Here is a 17749-nt window from a genome sequence, read left to right as displayed (position 1 = left end):
GTGTACCCCTAACCTCATTATCTGATGATGTCCCAGAGGACACCTGCCCCCAGAATGCCCCTCAGCCTCCGCTTGAGCTTATTACAGTAGTTTGTGTAACTAGTGCCTCTCTTTGACCATGGTTGAAAGGGGTGGTGTGCAGGGGATGGGGGCACGGGGCATGGCGAAGTCTGTGTTACTAGCAGATCACAAGAGGCCACTTCAAACCTGTATGAAATTGTGATGGCATTATCCCGATGTATGTAGGCCGAAGTACCGAGTCTATTGTGGATCATTTCTTAATCTTCATGTCTCTAGCTGGTACTTCTACAACAGAGTAAACAGCCCACTGTATTACCCATTACCCAGGATTCACTGGCTGTCTCAGGTCAGGGGAGATGGGTAAGGTGGTCGAACACTGTCCCTGCAGATTTCTCTGGGTTACATTTTAAGCATTTTAGTCTCAAGTTGGCAAATTGCTTCAATCCTGAATTGTGCCCCAAAGATATTCTCCTAGCATTTTCCAATTTATGTTTTTGAGGTTAAATCATCCCTCACAGTGATCGCTGCGGGCACCCTGCTGCAAATATTCCTCAGTGGTTTGATAGGGCCTGTTGAAAGGCTTGTGGGGCTTCAATGGCAGCAGTCAAGTTGCATCCAAGAGATAGGGATGAGATTACACCATCTAAGAGCTTTGTACAAGAAGGTGTTAAAAGTCAGGAAAGATTCCCTTACGGAGGACATTTGGGAACAATTGGTAGTAGCCAGTGAAAGTAATGATATAGCAGTATTCAGGAAAATGTTAATCCACCCCTTCCTGTCTGTGGATCCGTTATCTGGTCTGGCCCCAGTCATAACAAAAGCTCAATGGTATGTTCATTTCTCGTCAATCTCTTTTTTGGATGATAGTCAGAGACAGTCTACATCATCTAATGGTAGCCCTGAGGAAATCTCTGCTGCTTGTCTTAATAAGAGTGCTATTATTCGTCTGTCGAGGCATAAGGCTTCGGGGCCAGATGGTGTTCAAGGGAGATAGCACTATTTGGGATCCTTTCTTGACAAATATTTTGAATGCGGCAGCTGCCTATGGACCCTTGTCGTCTTGGTCACAACCTATTATAGTCTCAGTGTTCAAGAATGGGGAGTGAGGGGACCCTAAATGTTACCGCCCTATCTCAATTCTAGATTCCATGGTGAAAGTGTTGTGACAGGTGGTTTTAAAGAGGATGACGGATTGGGAAAAGGACAAGAATATCATCTCCAATTGTCAGCTCAGGTTCAGACCTGGGCTAAGCACCACGGACCATTGCTTGAATCTTCGTCCGTTCATCCAGAAATAGACTATGGCGAAAAAGGGGTCACTGTATTTGGGTTTTATGGATCTTTCGACAGCTTTCGATCAGGTGAACCAATCAAAACTGGCTATGGTGGGGAGACAGCCTTAATTTCCTTTTTGGCTGCTCTTCACTGGGACATTTCAGGCTCAGTTAGATATACGAGTGAGGGTGCTTGTATGAGAAGTTTTCCTATATCCCATGGTGTTCGGCAGGGGTGTATTTTAGCCCCATTTTTGTTTACCAATTACATAAATAGCCTGAAATTGGCATTATTGAAGGTCCAAGGTGGGTGTGAGGGCAACCTCAGTACTTGTATATGCGGATGATGCCATCCTCATGCGGAGGACAGCTTTAGGTCCCCAATGCCTTTTGGATGCTTATGTCTCCTTCATGGAGGGCTTGGATTTGATGGTTAATTGCGCCAAATCATTTATGATGAGGTTGGGGAGAAAGTCAGAATGGCCCAATATGGTTAATTGGAGCCTTATTCAGAACAGACATTGTGGAGATTTTTCTGCCAGATAACAGGAAAATAAAACTAAGATTTCACCTGCAATCACTTATGTCCAAATCACAGGCCAAAGTCTCAGAATGGCTGAGGTTTCAAGGAGACTTGTTTTACATGATTCTTCAGTGGTGGCGGATTTCAGAAAATCTGAACAATGGGTTCAATTTTCATCTCCCTTTTCCCAAAATAGTAACAATGGATCTATACAAATCTTTACATTGGAAAGAGATATAGGCAGTTTTCTTTGTCCTTCAACATTTTGCTCAGTTTCTGACAAAAAACATGTAATCTGTGTTCAACAGACAATTTGGTAACCAGTCCTTACCTGAACAGAGTTGGAGGGGACTGGACTCTGGAACTGAGCCTACTGACACAAGCGCTTTGTTTATGCTAAGAAGCCAATCTGGTCCATCTCAGTTTATTTGCCAGGAAGAGAAGATGTTCAGATGGATCATATGAGCTGTGTTTTTCCACCTTCCACATCCTAGTGTCTTTTACCCCTCTATTTAGAAGTGGAACACAGCGATACAGACTTTCATGGTTGTACTTATTTGCATCAGAGGAGAATGCTTTGCTACCTCTGTTCAGCAGCCTGGTCCATTCTCCAAATGCAGGAGCAGTAGATGCACTATCTATTCGGTCACCTCAGGATCTGCTATATGCATTCCCACTGATTCCCTTAGTCCAATCCCAAGAGTAATTCAAAAGATTGAGGAGGACCATGTCCAAGTGTTATTGGTGATCCCTTGTTGACCCAGTCGCAATTGGTATCTTTTTCTCATTGGGCTTTTCCAGTAGATCCTACCCCAACTGCAGTTTCTCACTTGGAGCAAGCGGCCTTAGTGTGGCTAAATCTGGGGGTTTGGAATTTGAAAGGCATTGGGGGGTTTTTCAAAAATATTGTGACTCTAAAGATTTTCAGCCAATTTCTTGTGATCCAGCTAGGATACTTGATTTCTTAGAGATACTAGGCTTAGCAGTCTTTACTTTGAGAAGTCAATGTGCAGCAATTAGGGTTTATTGAGGTTCTAGTGGTTTATCAATTAAATCTTTAATTTTAAGGCTTTGGAAAAGCTTTTTCTTGAAGAGACAAGTCTCACATTCTCCTGGTGCAATTAGGGATCTCCTATTGATGTTAACATCTCTACAGTTTTCTGCATTAGAACCTCTTTTGACTAGTGTGCCCGTATGTTAGGAGTGGAAATTGAGGAACTGGGTGCTTTCTTGTGTACTGATCCTTTTTACATCTTTTTTCCGCTATGGTTGTTCTAACACCCGATGTGCCACTTTTTATATTTTTCAGAATTTGGTTTTAACCATCTTCCACACTTCTCCAAATTCTCCTGAAGAAAAGGCCTTGCATTTGTTCATCATGCTTGGTACATCTGTGTTGACAGGACAGCTCCTTTGAGAAAGATGGATTGTTTATGACTGTTGGCGTCTGCATGGGTGATGATGGAAGCCGCTTGTTTTATACCACCTGTGACCTCTGGAGATATAATTGAGGTAATCCCACATAAATGGAGTTAGAAAAATTAATGCAGGAACATATAAAGCAAAAAATAGCCAATTGTTTCCTGTCAAAATTAAGAAATTGTAGTTTTTCAGGATTCAAGATAGTAAACACAACTGGATACCACTGATTAAATTTGAGAAGAAAGACTTATGCCTGCATAATATTCAGTACCAAGATTACACATGATAGACGGCAGGGTTAAAGTCCCTGCCCATTTCAGAAGGCCAGAACTGACCCAAAGATAGGCTGACTGAGTTGTCTACAGTGAGTATCCCTGTCTTGCTTGTGTTTAGTTTGAGCTAATAGCCACTCATCCACGTTTGCACTTGAACTAAGAAAATAAAAATGTAAACAAGATGGCCGTTGACCATGATGACCATGATCGTCAAGGTGGATGACTGTCGCCGGCATACATGCAGAAACAGAACAGAATATGAAGGAGTGCATGAGTCTGGTCAGAGATCCGACATAAATGTTAAACAGGCAGGGAGACACAACTAATTCCATTTTCACACTAGTGATGCATACTTTGAGCGATCCCTGGACCTCCACTTACCCAGTACACTACCACTCTTGTACCTCTGGTTATGACAAAGTTAAATGATTCGCTGAGACATGTTGTTGTCCTATTGTAGTCATTGTCAATTTCAATGTTTTTTCTTTTTTAATATGGTCTTGACTGCTATCAAAACTAATAAAAACATATATTAAAAAAACAGGCAAGGAGACAGTACAGTTTCCTAGGAGTGAGGAACTGTTAAAGAAACAGAAAAGAAGGGTCTGTCAGTTGTCATAGTAAATATTGTATTGTAAGGCTAGTTACTGACCATACTTATACCTGTATAAGGCATCCATTATATCTTGTTTTCATGTGTCATTGTGCCTTGAAATTGGCGCATGGCGGCTGAATTTCTTACTGACATCCAGAATGTTAGTGCTGCTAAAGACAACTGTTGTTAGTGCAACAGCCTCCTCTTACTGTTAACTATGAATTTTAAAACTACATCTGTTCACTTTAATCATATTTTAGACATGAACTTGTGAAATATATTTACGTACAACTTTCATGCCTTTTAATTTTTTTAATGGTGCTGATATTATGTTGTTTGTGCATGTCTATATTAAATAAATCCTCACCAAGTTACCTGCAGCTAGTAGTATATCTGCAGTTGTTGTCTCCTTTTTAGGTTGCAGCCTACAAGACAGCGCAGCTGTCTGGTTTACTAAAGACGTCTTGGGGACATTTAGAAAGTTGACCTAGGAATGTATTCCGCCCGTTACTTACCATTGGCTTTGTGGTTTGTAACTCACATTTTCTGGCTTTGTATTTGCTGACTTTATTTGCTTTAGGCTGTCCAGCTCAAGTTCATCCCTCCTGTTGCCTAAACCTTGTTTACTGTATTCTTCCACAAACTTGCTTCCTGTAAACAGGCCTTTAAATCTTGTTATCTTGTCACATTTGCTGTGCATTTGAAAGAGGAAGTTCAAATGTCAGGCTGTGTCTTCAGGAAACTTGGGGGCATATTTGCCCCTAGCACCATTGGAGCATGATTTTTTTTGATGTTCCGGCTGCACTGTGTGCTGGCCCATATTTACAAGGCCACGCAAAGCCACTTTGCGTGGCTTTACACGGCCTTGTAAATATGGCCATGATTCACGCAGTACTCTGCATCAAACGGGCGTGTCATGGGTATTGTTGTGGGTTTTCCAAGGCAACATCCACAGCTTTTTGACACTGCCTCAGATTTATAAGGACATGTAAATCTGAAGCAGTGCTAAAAACTAATGCCTTTCCAGGGGAGGCATTAAAATGGCACATGCAGAAAAATTCTTTTATTTCTCCTCATTTTTTGCTCTTTGTATATGTGCTGCAGAATGGAAGTAGCAAAACACCATCAATGATTGTTTTTGTGCAGAAAGGTTTCTCTTCCTGCACAAGTACAATTGTTCCTTCAATGCAGGCACCCCATGCACCATAGTGCAAGGGTGCCTGCGTTGACGCATGGCTGCTTTTTAAGCGCGGAGCAGGTGAGAGCACAGGGGTGCGCTTTATTCTTGTAAATATGGCCCCTTGTGTTTATTTTTCTTTCTCTGACTTCAAAGTGAGAGGATTTTTTTGTTGTTGTATATTTTTATTGAGAAGTATATGTCAGTTTATAAACAATACTTAAAAGAAGGATAATAAACAATAAAACAAATTATGACCACACAATAAATTACAATGAAATGTTAACTTCTCAGATTTCTAAACACAAAAAAAGATAATACAGATATTGAAAGATACAATATCTGAGATACTCATAAACCTGGAAAGGAAAAAATAGGAAAGGTGGGCTAGGGAGGAGATGACGTAGATAGTATACAATATGTAGTAAATCATATATTATAGATAGTTGGAAGATAGTAGCGATAATATCATATAAATATAGTATTTCAAGTGGAGATATTCCTACTAACTCAACAATTTCCAATAGGTGAACAGTAAGCCCTAATTCAAATAATAGTGTTAATGGCTAAAACATCAACAGTCCTAAATGATAACAGCAACAGCATGAATATAAATAATGATGATAATCAATTAATAAGGAGATGAAAAAGTAAGTGATTTCATTATTGTAGTTCCTAATTAGAAGGAAAAATCTGAAATATTACCAGAAATAATAGCTAGAAAGGGGTTCAAAATTTGGATGAAAGTTCCAAGATTGTCCTGCAATCTATAAATGAGTTTTTCATATGATGCTATTTTATACATTTCAAAAAGTGAGAGGATTTATGTGACAATCATGCTGGCTACTGTGGGTCTGCCTGAGCAAGGCTGTACGATATGTTTTTTTTCTAGCACACAACAAAATTTAAATGTCTGTAAATGAACTGTGCTAACGATCAAATCAATACATTGGTTGATGACATTTTGACACATTATTGTTTGCGCTCTGTATACCTTTAGCAGTAAAATTGTAAGTGAGTGCAAATGTAATGGTCATTTCAATTATCGGCGTGTGTTGGCTGTAATGGCAGTACGCTACCATACCATGCATAGTCCACTCCAATGTACTCCTGCACTGCTCCATGCCACTGCACTCTACTCTGCACCACTCCACACTACGCCACTAAACTCCACACTGAGTCACTGCACTCTTATCTGCACCACTCCACTCCTCTCTATTCTACACCACTCTACTCTATGCCAATGCTCTCTACCCCCACATTGCTCTACTATGCACCAATGCACTCTTTGCCATTGCATTCACGCCACTCCAATCTGTGCTGCCCTACTCTGCACCATCCTATTCGGCAACACTGCACTCAATGCCATGCACTCTACACCAATGCAATCTACTCTGTTCCAGTGCACTGTACGCCACTGCACTCTATGCAAATCCCCTCAACGCCACTCTGTTCTACTATGCACCACTGCCCTCTAATCTGAAACAATCTACTCTATGCCACTACAGCCGCAGCCCGTGCAAGTAATAACGGTGGGGCTGGGGGGGGGGGGGATTTTGACAGACGACAATGAGGGAACATGTATTATTTATTTGATTTTTCCTTGTGGTCGTCTGTCGAATGTCTGTCGAATCCCCCCCAGCCCGGCCCCACTGCTCTTACCTGAATGGACCGCGGCTGTGCCACTGCATCTATGTCAATGCACCTTACACCACTTTACTCTAAACCAATGGAGTCTCTGCTAATCTACTCTGCACAACTGCACTCTACTCCACTAAACTATATGTCACTGCACTCTACGCCATTGTACTCTGTCACTGTATTCTGCGCCACCCTGTTCTACTCTGCATCACTGTACTCTACGCCACTGCACTCTATGCCCATGTACTCCATGCCACTCTACTATACACCTCTGCACTCTACGACAATGAACCTTGCAACACTGCACTCTCTGACACTTTACTTTATGCCACTCTACTCTATGCCACTGCGCTCTACGCTGCTCTACTCTGCATTGCTCCACTCTATGCCACTGCACTCTACACCAATCCACTCTAAGTCCCTCTAACCTACTCTGCACCACTATACTCTACGACTCTCTATTCTATACCACTGCACTCTTCGCCACTTCACTCTACTCTGAAACAATCTACTCTGTGCCACTACAGTCTACACCACTCTATTCCACTCTGTGCCACTTCATACTATGCACTCTATTCTACATCGCTGCACTTTTATGCCACTGCGCTCTACACCATTGCACTCTACACCAGTGTGCACTACACTACTTTACTCAAAACCCATACACTCTACGCCACTGCATTCTGTGCCAGTCTACTCTGTACCACTGCATTGTATGCCACTATACTCTACTCTATGCCACTCTACTCTACACCATTACACTCTATGTCACTTTACTCTGCACCACCCTACGCCACTGCAATCCACACCAATGCACCCTATGCCACTCTACACCACTGTACTCTACGACTCTACTATGCAGCACCTCACTCTCTGCCACTGAACCCTATGCCATTTCACTCTATGCCACTCTGCTGTGCACCACTTTACTCAGGGCCACTCTACGCCACACTCTACGCCACTCTGGTCTACTGTGCACCACTGTACTTTGACATTGCACTCTACGCCACTTCACTCTCCGCCTCTCTACTTTTTGCCTCTCTACTCTGCACCACTCTACTCTGTGCCAGTGCACTCTACCCCACTCTACTATGCACCACTGCACTCTTTGCCTCTTTGCCTCTCCACTCTACACCTCTGCACTCTACGGCACTCCAGTCTAGGACATTCCACATCGCACCACTCCACTCTACGCCACTTCTGTTTACTCTGAAACAATTTACTCTCTGCCACTGCACTCTATGCCCCTCTACTCCACTCTGTACCACTGCAGTTTACACTGTGCAACTCTGCCACTGCACGCTACATTACGCAACTCTACTCTAAACCACTGCATTCTATGCCAATTCACCCTACACCACTTTACTCAAAGCCAATGCACCCTACGTCACTACACCTATGCCAACTACTTTGCACCATTGCACGTTACACCACTATACTCTGACATTCTACTCTACATCACTGCACGCTACGTCACTCTACACCATTGCACTGTACCCCACTTCACTCTACACCACTCTGTTCTACTGTTCACCACTACTCTACTTGACTGCTATCTGCACCACTCTACTCTGCACTACTGTACACCAGTGCACTCTATGCCAGTGTACTCTACAACAGTGCACTTTATGGCACTGCACGTTATGCCAGTGCTCTCTACGCCACTGCACTCTATGCCACTACACTCTACCCTGCACAACTCCACTCGACTCTGCACCACTCCACGTCACTCTACTCGTTAATGCTGCTCTCTCTACCACTGAACTCTAAACCACTCTACTCTGCATCGCTCTACTCTACGCCACTGTTCTCAACACCAGTCCACTCTAAACCACTCTAATCTGCACCACTGCACTCTATGCCACTTCACTCTACTCTGAAACAATCTACTCTATGCCACTAGAGTCTACATCGCTCTATTCCACTCTGTGCCACTCTACTCTTTGTCACTCCACACTACGCCACTCTAATCTTAACCGCTGCACTCTACACCAATGCTCTCTACACCACTTCACTCAAAATCATACACTCAACGCCACTGCACTCTATGCCATTCTACTCTGCACCACTGCACACCACTATTCTCTACTCTATGCCACACCATTGCATCTGTCACTTTACTCTGCACCACTCTATGCCACTGCCCTCAACACCAATGCACTCAAAGTCACTCTACTCTACTCCACTGCACTCTGTCACTCTACTCTGTAGCACTGCACTCTCTGCCACTAGACTCGGTGCCACTCTGCCCCACCTTACTCTGCCCCACCTTACTCTGCCCCACCTTACTCTATGTCACTGCACTCTACGCTACTCCGCTCTACTGCACTTTAAGCCAATGCACTCTATGCCACTACACTCTATGCCACTCTACTGTAGTGTGCACCACTGCATTCTATGACACTGTACTCTATGCCACTTCACTCTACGCATCTCTACTCTAATCTCCACCACTCTACTCTATACCAGTGCACTCTACCTCATGTTACAATGCACCACTGAACTTATCGCCACTGTGCTCTACACCACACCACTCCAGTCTAGGCCACTCCACGCTGCACCAATCCTCTCTGCATCACTGCCCTCTACACCAGTTCACTTTACACCACTACTCTAAACCACTCCACTCTTGCCTGCCCCACTCCACTCTTGCCTGCACCACTCCACTCTTGCCTGCACCACTCCACTATGCCCTGCACCACTCCACTCTGCCCTGCACCACTCCACTCTGCCCTGCACCACTCCACTCTGCCCCGCACCACTTCACTCTGCCCCGCACCACTTCACTCTGCCCCGCACCACTCCACTCTGCCCCGCACCACTCCACTCTGCCCCGCACCACTCCACTCTGCCCCGCACCACTCCACTCTGCCCCGCACCACTCCACTCTGCCCCGCACCACTCCACTCTGCCCCGCACCACTCCACTCTGCCCCGCACCACTCCACTCTGCCCCGCACCACTCCACTCTGCCCCGCACCACTCCACTCTGCCCCGCACCACTCCACTCTGCCCTGCACCACTCCACTCTGCGCCACTTCACTCTACTCTGAAACAATATACTTTAAGCCACTGCACTCTATGCCACTGCACTTTACGCCACTCTACTCCACTCTGCGCTGGCACTCTATGCTACTCCACTCTACAACACTTTACTGTACTCCAATGTAGTCTACGTCACTACTCTATACCACTGCACTCTACCCTGCACCCCTCCACCCTGCACCACTCCACCCTGCACCACTCCACCCTGCACCACTCCACCCTGAACTACTCCACTCTACACCACTTCACTCTACACCACTTTACTCTGAAACAATCTACTCTATACCACAGCACTCTACACCACTCTACTCCACTCTACACCACTACACTCTATGCTGCGCCACTCTATGCCTCTGCAATCTACGCCATGCCACTGCACTCTAAACCACTGCACTCTACGCCAATGCACTCAACACCACTCTACTCGAAACTAATGCACCCTATGCCACTGCACCTACGCCAACTACTTTGCAACACTGAACTTTACGCCACTATACTCTACAACAGTCTACTCTGTGCCACTGCAGGTTATGTCACTCTACACCATTGCACTCTAAGTCACTGCACTCTACACCTCTCTATTCTACTCTGCACCACTGTATTCTATGTCACTGCTCTCTACATCACTCTACGCCCCTGCACACTATACCCCTGAATTCTATGCCCCTGCGCCACTACACTCTATGCCACTCTACTCCACTATACGCCACTGCACTCTACGCTGTGCCACTCTATGCCTCTGTGGTCTAGACTATGCCACTGTACTCTAAACCACTGCCCTCTGCTCCAATGAACTCAACAGCACCTTTCTCAAAACAAATGCACCCTAACCCACTGCACTACGTCACTCTATTCCACTCTGCACCACTCCATTCAATACGTCATGCCACGCCACACTATTCTTCACCGCTGCACTCTACACCACTGTACTCAACACCACTTTACTCAAAACCTATACACTCTACACCACAGCATTCTATGCCAATCTATTCTGCACCACTTCACGCCACTGTTCTCTATGCCACACCATTGCACTCTGTCACTTCACTCTGCACCACTCTATGCCACTGCACTCTACACCAGTGCACTCAACATGACTACTCTACACCACTGCACTCTACAACACTCAACTCTGCAGCACTCCACTCTCTGCCTCTGAACTCTATGTCACTCTACTCTATGCCACCTTACTCTGTCACTGCACTCTACTCTACACCACTCTACTGCACTTTAAGCCAATAAACTCTATGCCACTACACTCTACACCACTCTAATGTACTATGCACCACTTCACTCTATGACACTGTAATCTACGCCACTTCACGCCTTTTTACTGCACCACTCTACTCTATACCAGTGCACTCTACTGCACTCTATTATGCACCACTGAACTCACTGCCACTGCATTCTACACTACTCCAGTCTAGGCCACTCTACTCTGCACCAATCCACTCTCAGGCAACTCCAATCTCCGCCACTCCACTCTGCAACACTGCACTTTACACCAATGCACTTTATGCCACTACTCTATACCACTGCACTCTTGCCTTCACCACTCCACTCTTGCCTGCACCACTCCATTCTTGCCTGCACCACTCCATTCTTGCTTCCACCACTCCAGTCTGCCCTGCACCACTCCAGTCTGCCCTGCACCACTCCAGTCTGCCCTGCACCACTTCACTCTGCCCTGCACCACTCTACTCTATGCCACTTCGCTCTACTCTGAAATAATATACTCTAAGCCACTGTACTCTTTGCCACTACACTTTGCAACACTTCACTCTACTCCAATGTAGTCTATGCCACTAGTCTATACCACTGCACTCTACCCTGCACTACTCCACTCTCACTCCACATCACTTTACACTACACTGAAACAATCTACTCTATGCCTCTGCACTCTACGCCACTCCACGCCACAGCAATAAACTCTGTGCCACTCTACTTTACGCCACTCTGCTCTACATGATACTCTATGCCACTACTTTATGCCACTACATTATACCCTGAACCAATATACTCTACCCTGCACCACTCCACTTAGAAACAATCTACTCTATGCCACTGCACTCTACGCCACTCTACCCCACTCTATGCAACTGAACTCTATGCTGCACCACTCTACTCCTCTGAAGTCTACGCTATGCCACTGTACTCAAACCTAATGCACCCTATGCCACTGCACCTACGCCAACTACTTTGCACCACTGTACTTTACGCCATTATACTCTACAACCCTCTACTCTATGCCACAACACTCTACTCCACTGCATGTTACGTCACTCTGCACCATTGCACTTGAAGTCACTGCCCTCTATGGCACTCTATTGTATTCTACACCACTGTATTCTATCTCAATGCTCTCTACACCACTCTACGCCCCTGCATTCTATGCCCCTGCACCACTCCACTCTAAGCCATTCTACTGCACTCTACGGCACTGCACTCTGCATCACTCCACTCTATGCCCCTGCACTCTACACAACTATACTTTAGGCCAACACACTCTACACCACTCTACTCTACTCTGTACCTTTGCACTTTACCCTGCACTAGTCCACTCTACTCTGCACCACTCCACTCCATGCCACTTCACTCTACACTACTCTACTCCACTCTGCGCCACTCTACTCTAGGCCATTGCACTCTACACCACTGCAGACTACTCTGCACCACTTTACTCTGTGCCGCTGCACTCTACGTCACTGCACTCTATGCCAATGCCCTCTACACCACTTTGCTCAAAACCAATGCACTCTACATCACTGCACTCTACGCCAATCTATTCTAAACCACTGTACTTTATGCTACTTCATTCTAGGCCACTCTACTCCACTCTAATATACTCCACTCCACAATACTCCACTCTATGATGCTCTACTCCATTAAACTCTGCTCCACTGACACTATACTCTACCCTATGCCATTCCCCTCTATGCCACTCTATTCCACTCCATGCCATTCTGCAACACTACTCCTCTCTATGATGCTCTATGCAACTTCCTCTATGTCACTCCATGCCACTTTACTCCACTTTATTCTATGGCCCGCTACTCTCCTCCATACCACTCCACTCTGACACTCTATGCCACTCCACTCAATGCCACTCAACTCTATAACACTGTACTCCACTCTATGATACTCTACTCTGACAATTTACTCTGCTCTACGCCACTCTACTCTACAACAATCTACTCCTGCCTACGCAACAACCTCTTTGCCACTCAACTCTGCTCTACACCACTCCATGACACTCTACGACACTGTACTCCACTCTGGCACTGTACTCCCTCTGCGCCACTCAACTTTATGCCCTTCCACTCCACAACACTCTATTCCCTCCACGACACTCCACAACACAGTACGCTACTCTATGACATTCCACTTCACTCCTCTCTACGCCACTCAACTCTACTGTACACCACTCAACGCCACTCTAAGCCACTCCATAACACACCACTCTATGACAATCCACTCCATTCCACTCTCCTTTACCCCACTAGCCTTTAGACACGCGGAACAGCAGCCATTCTGATGTACAACAGTGCTAAAACATTGTCAAAGCCAATAGCTCTTGCATAGGTGAGACATATTGGCTTTGCCAATGCTTGTTGTTTCTTTGCTCATGGAGAAGGCTGTTTATTAATGGTATTCCTAGTTTTTTTTGCCTTAGACAGCACTTACCAGCATTACAAAAGTACAACTTTTCAACCATTTTTAAAAACACTTGGGTCATTTTTAAGTTTCTCCAAGATATACCAGAACTGGAGTTATAATAGTAAATGAGCATCCTGGACTATACTGAGGAAAGTTGAACTTTCCGCAATTATTATAGGACTAGAGTTAGAATAGTAAATTTGCCTTAACAGCGTCCGCAAAATCCTTTGCTGCCCCGATGGCACAACCGAAGGCCCATGAATACTCACTGCTGTGCTCAGTCACATTCATGACTAAGATTAAATGGTGTGATCCTCTGATGGCTTCCAAAAGTCTTTCCCTTTCAAGGTTGATGAAACGGACTTCAGGGAGGCCATCTTTGGGTCAGGCTTGCACTCGAGTCACAATTAAAACCATTTGAAAACATGCTGCAGTTGGTAAAAAGTATTGATATATATATATATATTCAGTGAAAAAACCATAGGTTTCACACACGTTATAGTTAGGAATTAGCATTTAAAAAACCTTAGAAATTCAGTGAAAAAACCATAGGTTTCACACATGTTATAGTTAGCTGGACATTTTACTCGTAAAAAACCAATGAAATTGCCCCGTTATAGTTAGTTCAGCTAACTATAACTCGCGCGCCCGCAATGCACTGCTGATGACGTCACATATTACATCACTCATGACATGGTCAGTGACATCACTCATGACATCACTGATGACATCTCAAATGACATCACTGATGACATCACTGATGACATCATCCTTGTGATAGAGTGGCAGACCTCCTCTCACCTTAATATAAGCTTTGATACACACATTCAAAAATAGAGACTAAAAATTTCAAAACAATGGACATACCAATACCAGTTACAACAACCTCTTCAGTAATTCTAAGATCCACATACTCATCCACTCATTCACCAACAGTCCTATACAGTCACTCATACATGTACTCACTCATCATATGTACTCATACATCTATACATCCTGTTACACAATGCCACTCATCCATAGAGTTACTCACACACATAGTCACTCATGCTAATAAAGAATAAAACATACATTTACTTGCATATACAGTAATACACACACCACCATACTTACTTCTACGGAAACTAACACATACTTAGTCTTTTAAACAATCACTTATAGATACACATACTTATTCATACAGGAACTCTTTCAATCTCTCCCTCTCATATATACTCACATATATACACCAATACTCACATATACTAGTTTAAAACATATGTAGTTACTCCTGAAGACACTATTGAGACAGTCATTCACTCACTAACACACCCATACACACACTCATCCACCCATACAGTCCTGCACACATGCTGTCTTCAACACATACAAACAGTGAGTCACTCATTCATGCATCTATGCACTACGTAATACCCCCCACCGTACCATACAGACACTCAGACTGATACTCAAAAAAACAACTAATAACCTATATAGACACCCATGTAGCTACTCACCAACCCATGCAGCCACTTATACACAAAGTGAGAGATACACTTAATCAGTCAGTTACACAATCAATTTTTCAAAAACAAATCATCCATTTAGACACTTATATACCCATTTATTCTTCCATCGACCTTGAGATATACATATATAAAACATATGTAATTTTCAGAATAACACACATTCACTGGATGATGTCATCAGTGATGTCATCAGTGATGTCATTTGAGATGTCATCAGTGATGTCATGAGTGATGTCACTGACCATGTCATGAGTGATGTAATATGTGACGTCATCAGCAGTGCATTGCGGGCGCGCGAGTTATAGTTAGCTGAACTAACTATAACGGGGCAATTTCATTGGTTTTTTACGAGTAAAATGTCCAGCTAACTATAACATGTGTGAAACCTATGGTTTTTTCACTGAATTTCTAAGGTTTTTTAAATGCTAATTCCTAACTATAACGTGTGTGAAACCTATGGTTTTTTCACTGAATTTCTAAGGTTTTTTAAATGCTAATTCCTAACTATAACGTGTGTGAAACCTATGGTTTTTTCAGTGAATTTCTAAGGTTTTTTAAATGCTAATTCCTAACTATAACGTGTGTGAAACCCATGTTTTTTTCAGTGAATTTGCAAGGTTTTTTAAATGCTATTTTTTGTTTTTTTTCTTCATTTTTTTCAAACATATTTTTAATTTAATTTTTTACCTTTTTTAAAGACTATGTTTTTTTTTTTATATTTATTAAATATTTATTTTATATAAATTTTTTAAAATAAACAAGTGACATTTATTTCCAGATTTTTTTTTTTTTTTTTTTTTTATAGTACGCGTACCGTAAGCTCACGGTAAGCGTACGGTTTACGCACCGTCCGTAATCTATCTACGCTGCTTGCGTATAGTTACGTACTTTGCGTAGCGCGCGTACTGCGCGTGGGACGCGTGCGCGCTTACGCAACACGCGCACGTTACGCGGAAGTGCCGGAAATGACTGTTATGCGCATGCGCGCAAGCGCGTGTCTTTTTTACGCGCACGCGTACTTTTTGCCGTAAGCGTACCGTAAGCGTACCGTAAGCGTACGGTAGGTCATGTGATCTTGAAACACAACTTTTGATTGGTTGAAACTACTTTCAGTTCTAGAACTCTCCTACACCACACCCATTCCCCTCATTTCTGCTTGTGATCCCTTGGGAGAAGGAGCTGGTTTGTCTTTGGGATACGATGGCAGAACAGCAGAGCTCTTCTGAGAGTGAGGCTAGCACCAGCAGCACTGTCTTGAGGCAGAGAGCGAGGAAAGTAAAACCTTCTTATGTTTGGGATTATTTTACTTTTCCAGAAGGCCAGCAAAAGGTGAATGCACCCTTAGTTACTTGCAAGCTGTGTCAGCGTGTACTTTCTAGAGGTAATCCTGACAGGAAGTATTCCTTTGGGAATCACACCATGATGAGGCACCTCAAGGATGTACACAAAAGGACACATGCTCAACTTTTTGGAGGTAACTCTTCAGAAAGACGAGCCAGTACATCCACAGCAGCTCAGCCTGGACCATCACCTGCAGAGCTTACTCCTTCTTCTGCAGCTCAGGTGAGCCCTTCATCTGTGGGGGGAGAATCTCCTTTTGCTGGCCCTCTGGAAATGAACCCTCGATTTCGGAAGGTTGATATTCATTGCACATTTTGTAAAGCTCTAATTTGTTATAGGGAGACCAGTGTTTCCCTAGTGAATAACAAAATAGATCAGCACATTTGTAGCTTTGAATGATTTTCCCATGGTTCCTTTCCTCTGTCCCTGCATGAACACAACGGTTCTTTTAAGAGCCAACCTTATCTTTCATCTTTTTTTTACATTTTTTTTAAAAAACTTTTTTTTTTTTTTTACCGTACGCGTACGGTAAGCGTACCTTTTTTTTTATTTTTTAAAAAAAACACTAAAAATCATTTTTCACATTACAAGGTCCTTGAAAGACTACAATTATTACTATTGACTTACCATACTCACTGAAAAAAATATTTATTCATTTGTTTTTTTAAAAAATAGTTTTTAAAATGGTTGTAGTTTACGAAAATTTTCTATATCGATCTGAAAAAAAAGAAAAAAGTATTAATATCTTTAAACCATTTTATAATACAGTACACATATTTACATTTTTTACCAAAAAATATTTTTGCCTTATTTTTGCTGTTTTCAGAATATATTGCATTTCACTATAAATTGTGAAAGCAATTGCATTCATCATTTTACAGCGGGCAAAAAAAAATAACAATCTCAAAGATTGTATTAAAAAAGCCCAGAATCTCTTCTCACTTAAACTTATCATTACAGAAATGCATATTATTCTTAAAAAATATCATCTAAAAACAATACTTTTTTCTTTAAAATACCGTCTGATATTTTTGTTTCAGGAGTATAATCACAATATTATATCTCAAATAACTCCAAAATACATCTGATTTTATTTCCTTTAGGCCAAATTGTATTTTTTTTTTTCCCTGGAATAAATTTCCAAGGGAAAACCATTAAAATTCTAAAGTTTAATCTGTCCAGATCTCACCGATTCTCTGTAACATTTTGGTTCACACAAATTTTTTGAATAATTTATTTAGTCCACAATAGAATTGCTTACTTTTCCACAT

The 17749-nt window shown here is 43.1% G+C and overlaps 1 long non-coding RNA gene across 2 annotated transcripts in view; it reads left to right on the top strand.

Annotated features, from left to right (window-relative positions):
- LOC146867679 (uncharacterized) overlaps positions 1-17749 on the top strand; it is a 144929-nt gene that overhangs the window by 55837 nt on the left and 71343 nt on the right. Inside the window, exon 2 of one of the 2 annotated variants that reach the window (XR_014966123.1) lies at positions 3128-3330. The exons of the other annotated variant lie outside the window; for it this stretch is intronic. This is a non-coding gene — a long non-coding RNA (uncharacterized LOC146867679). The remainder of the gene's footprint in view (positions 1-3127; positions 3331-17749) is intronic. 2 annotated transcript variants of the gene reach the window in all.

This window comes from Triturus cristatus, chromosome 1_2 (assembly GCF_964204655.1).
Source record: "Triturus cristatus chromosome 1_2, aTriCri1.1, whole genome shotgun sequence".
NCBI classification, from domain to species: domain Eukaryota; kingdom Metazoa; phylum Chordata; class Amphibia; order Caudata; family Salamandridae; genus Triturus; species Triturus cristatus.
Note: the sequence above shows the minus strand (reverse complement) of the source record. Positions and strands in the feature narration are given on the sequence as shown.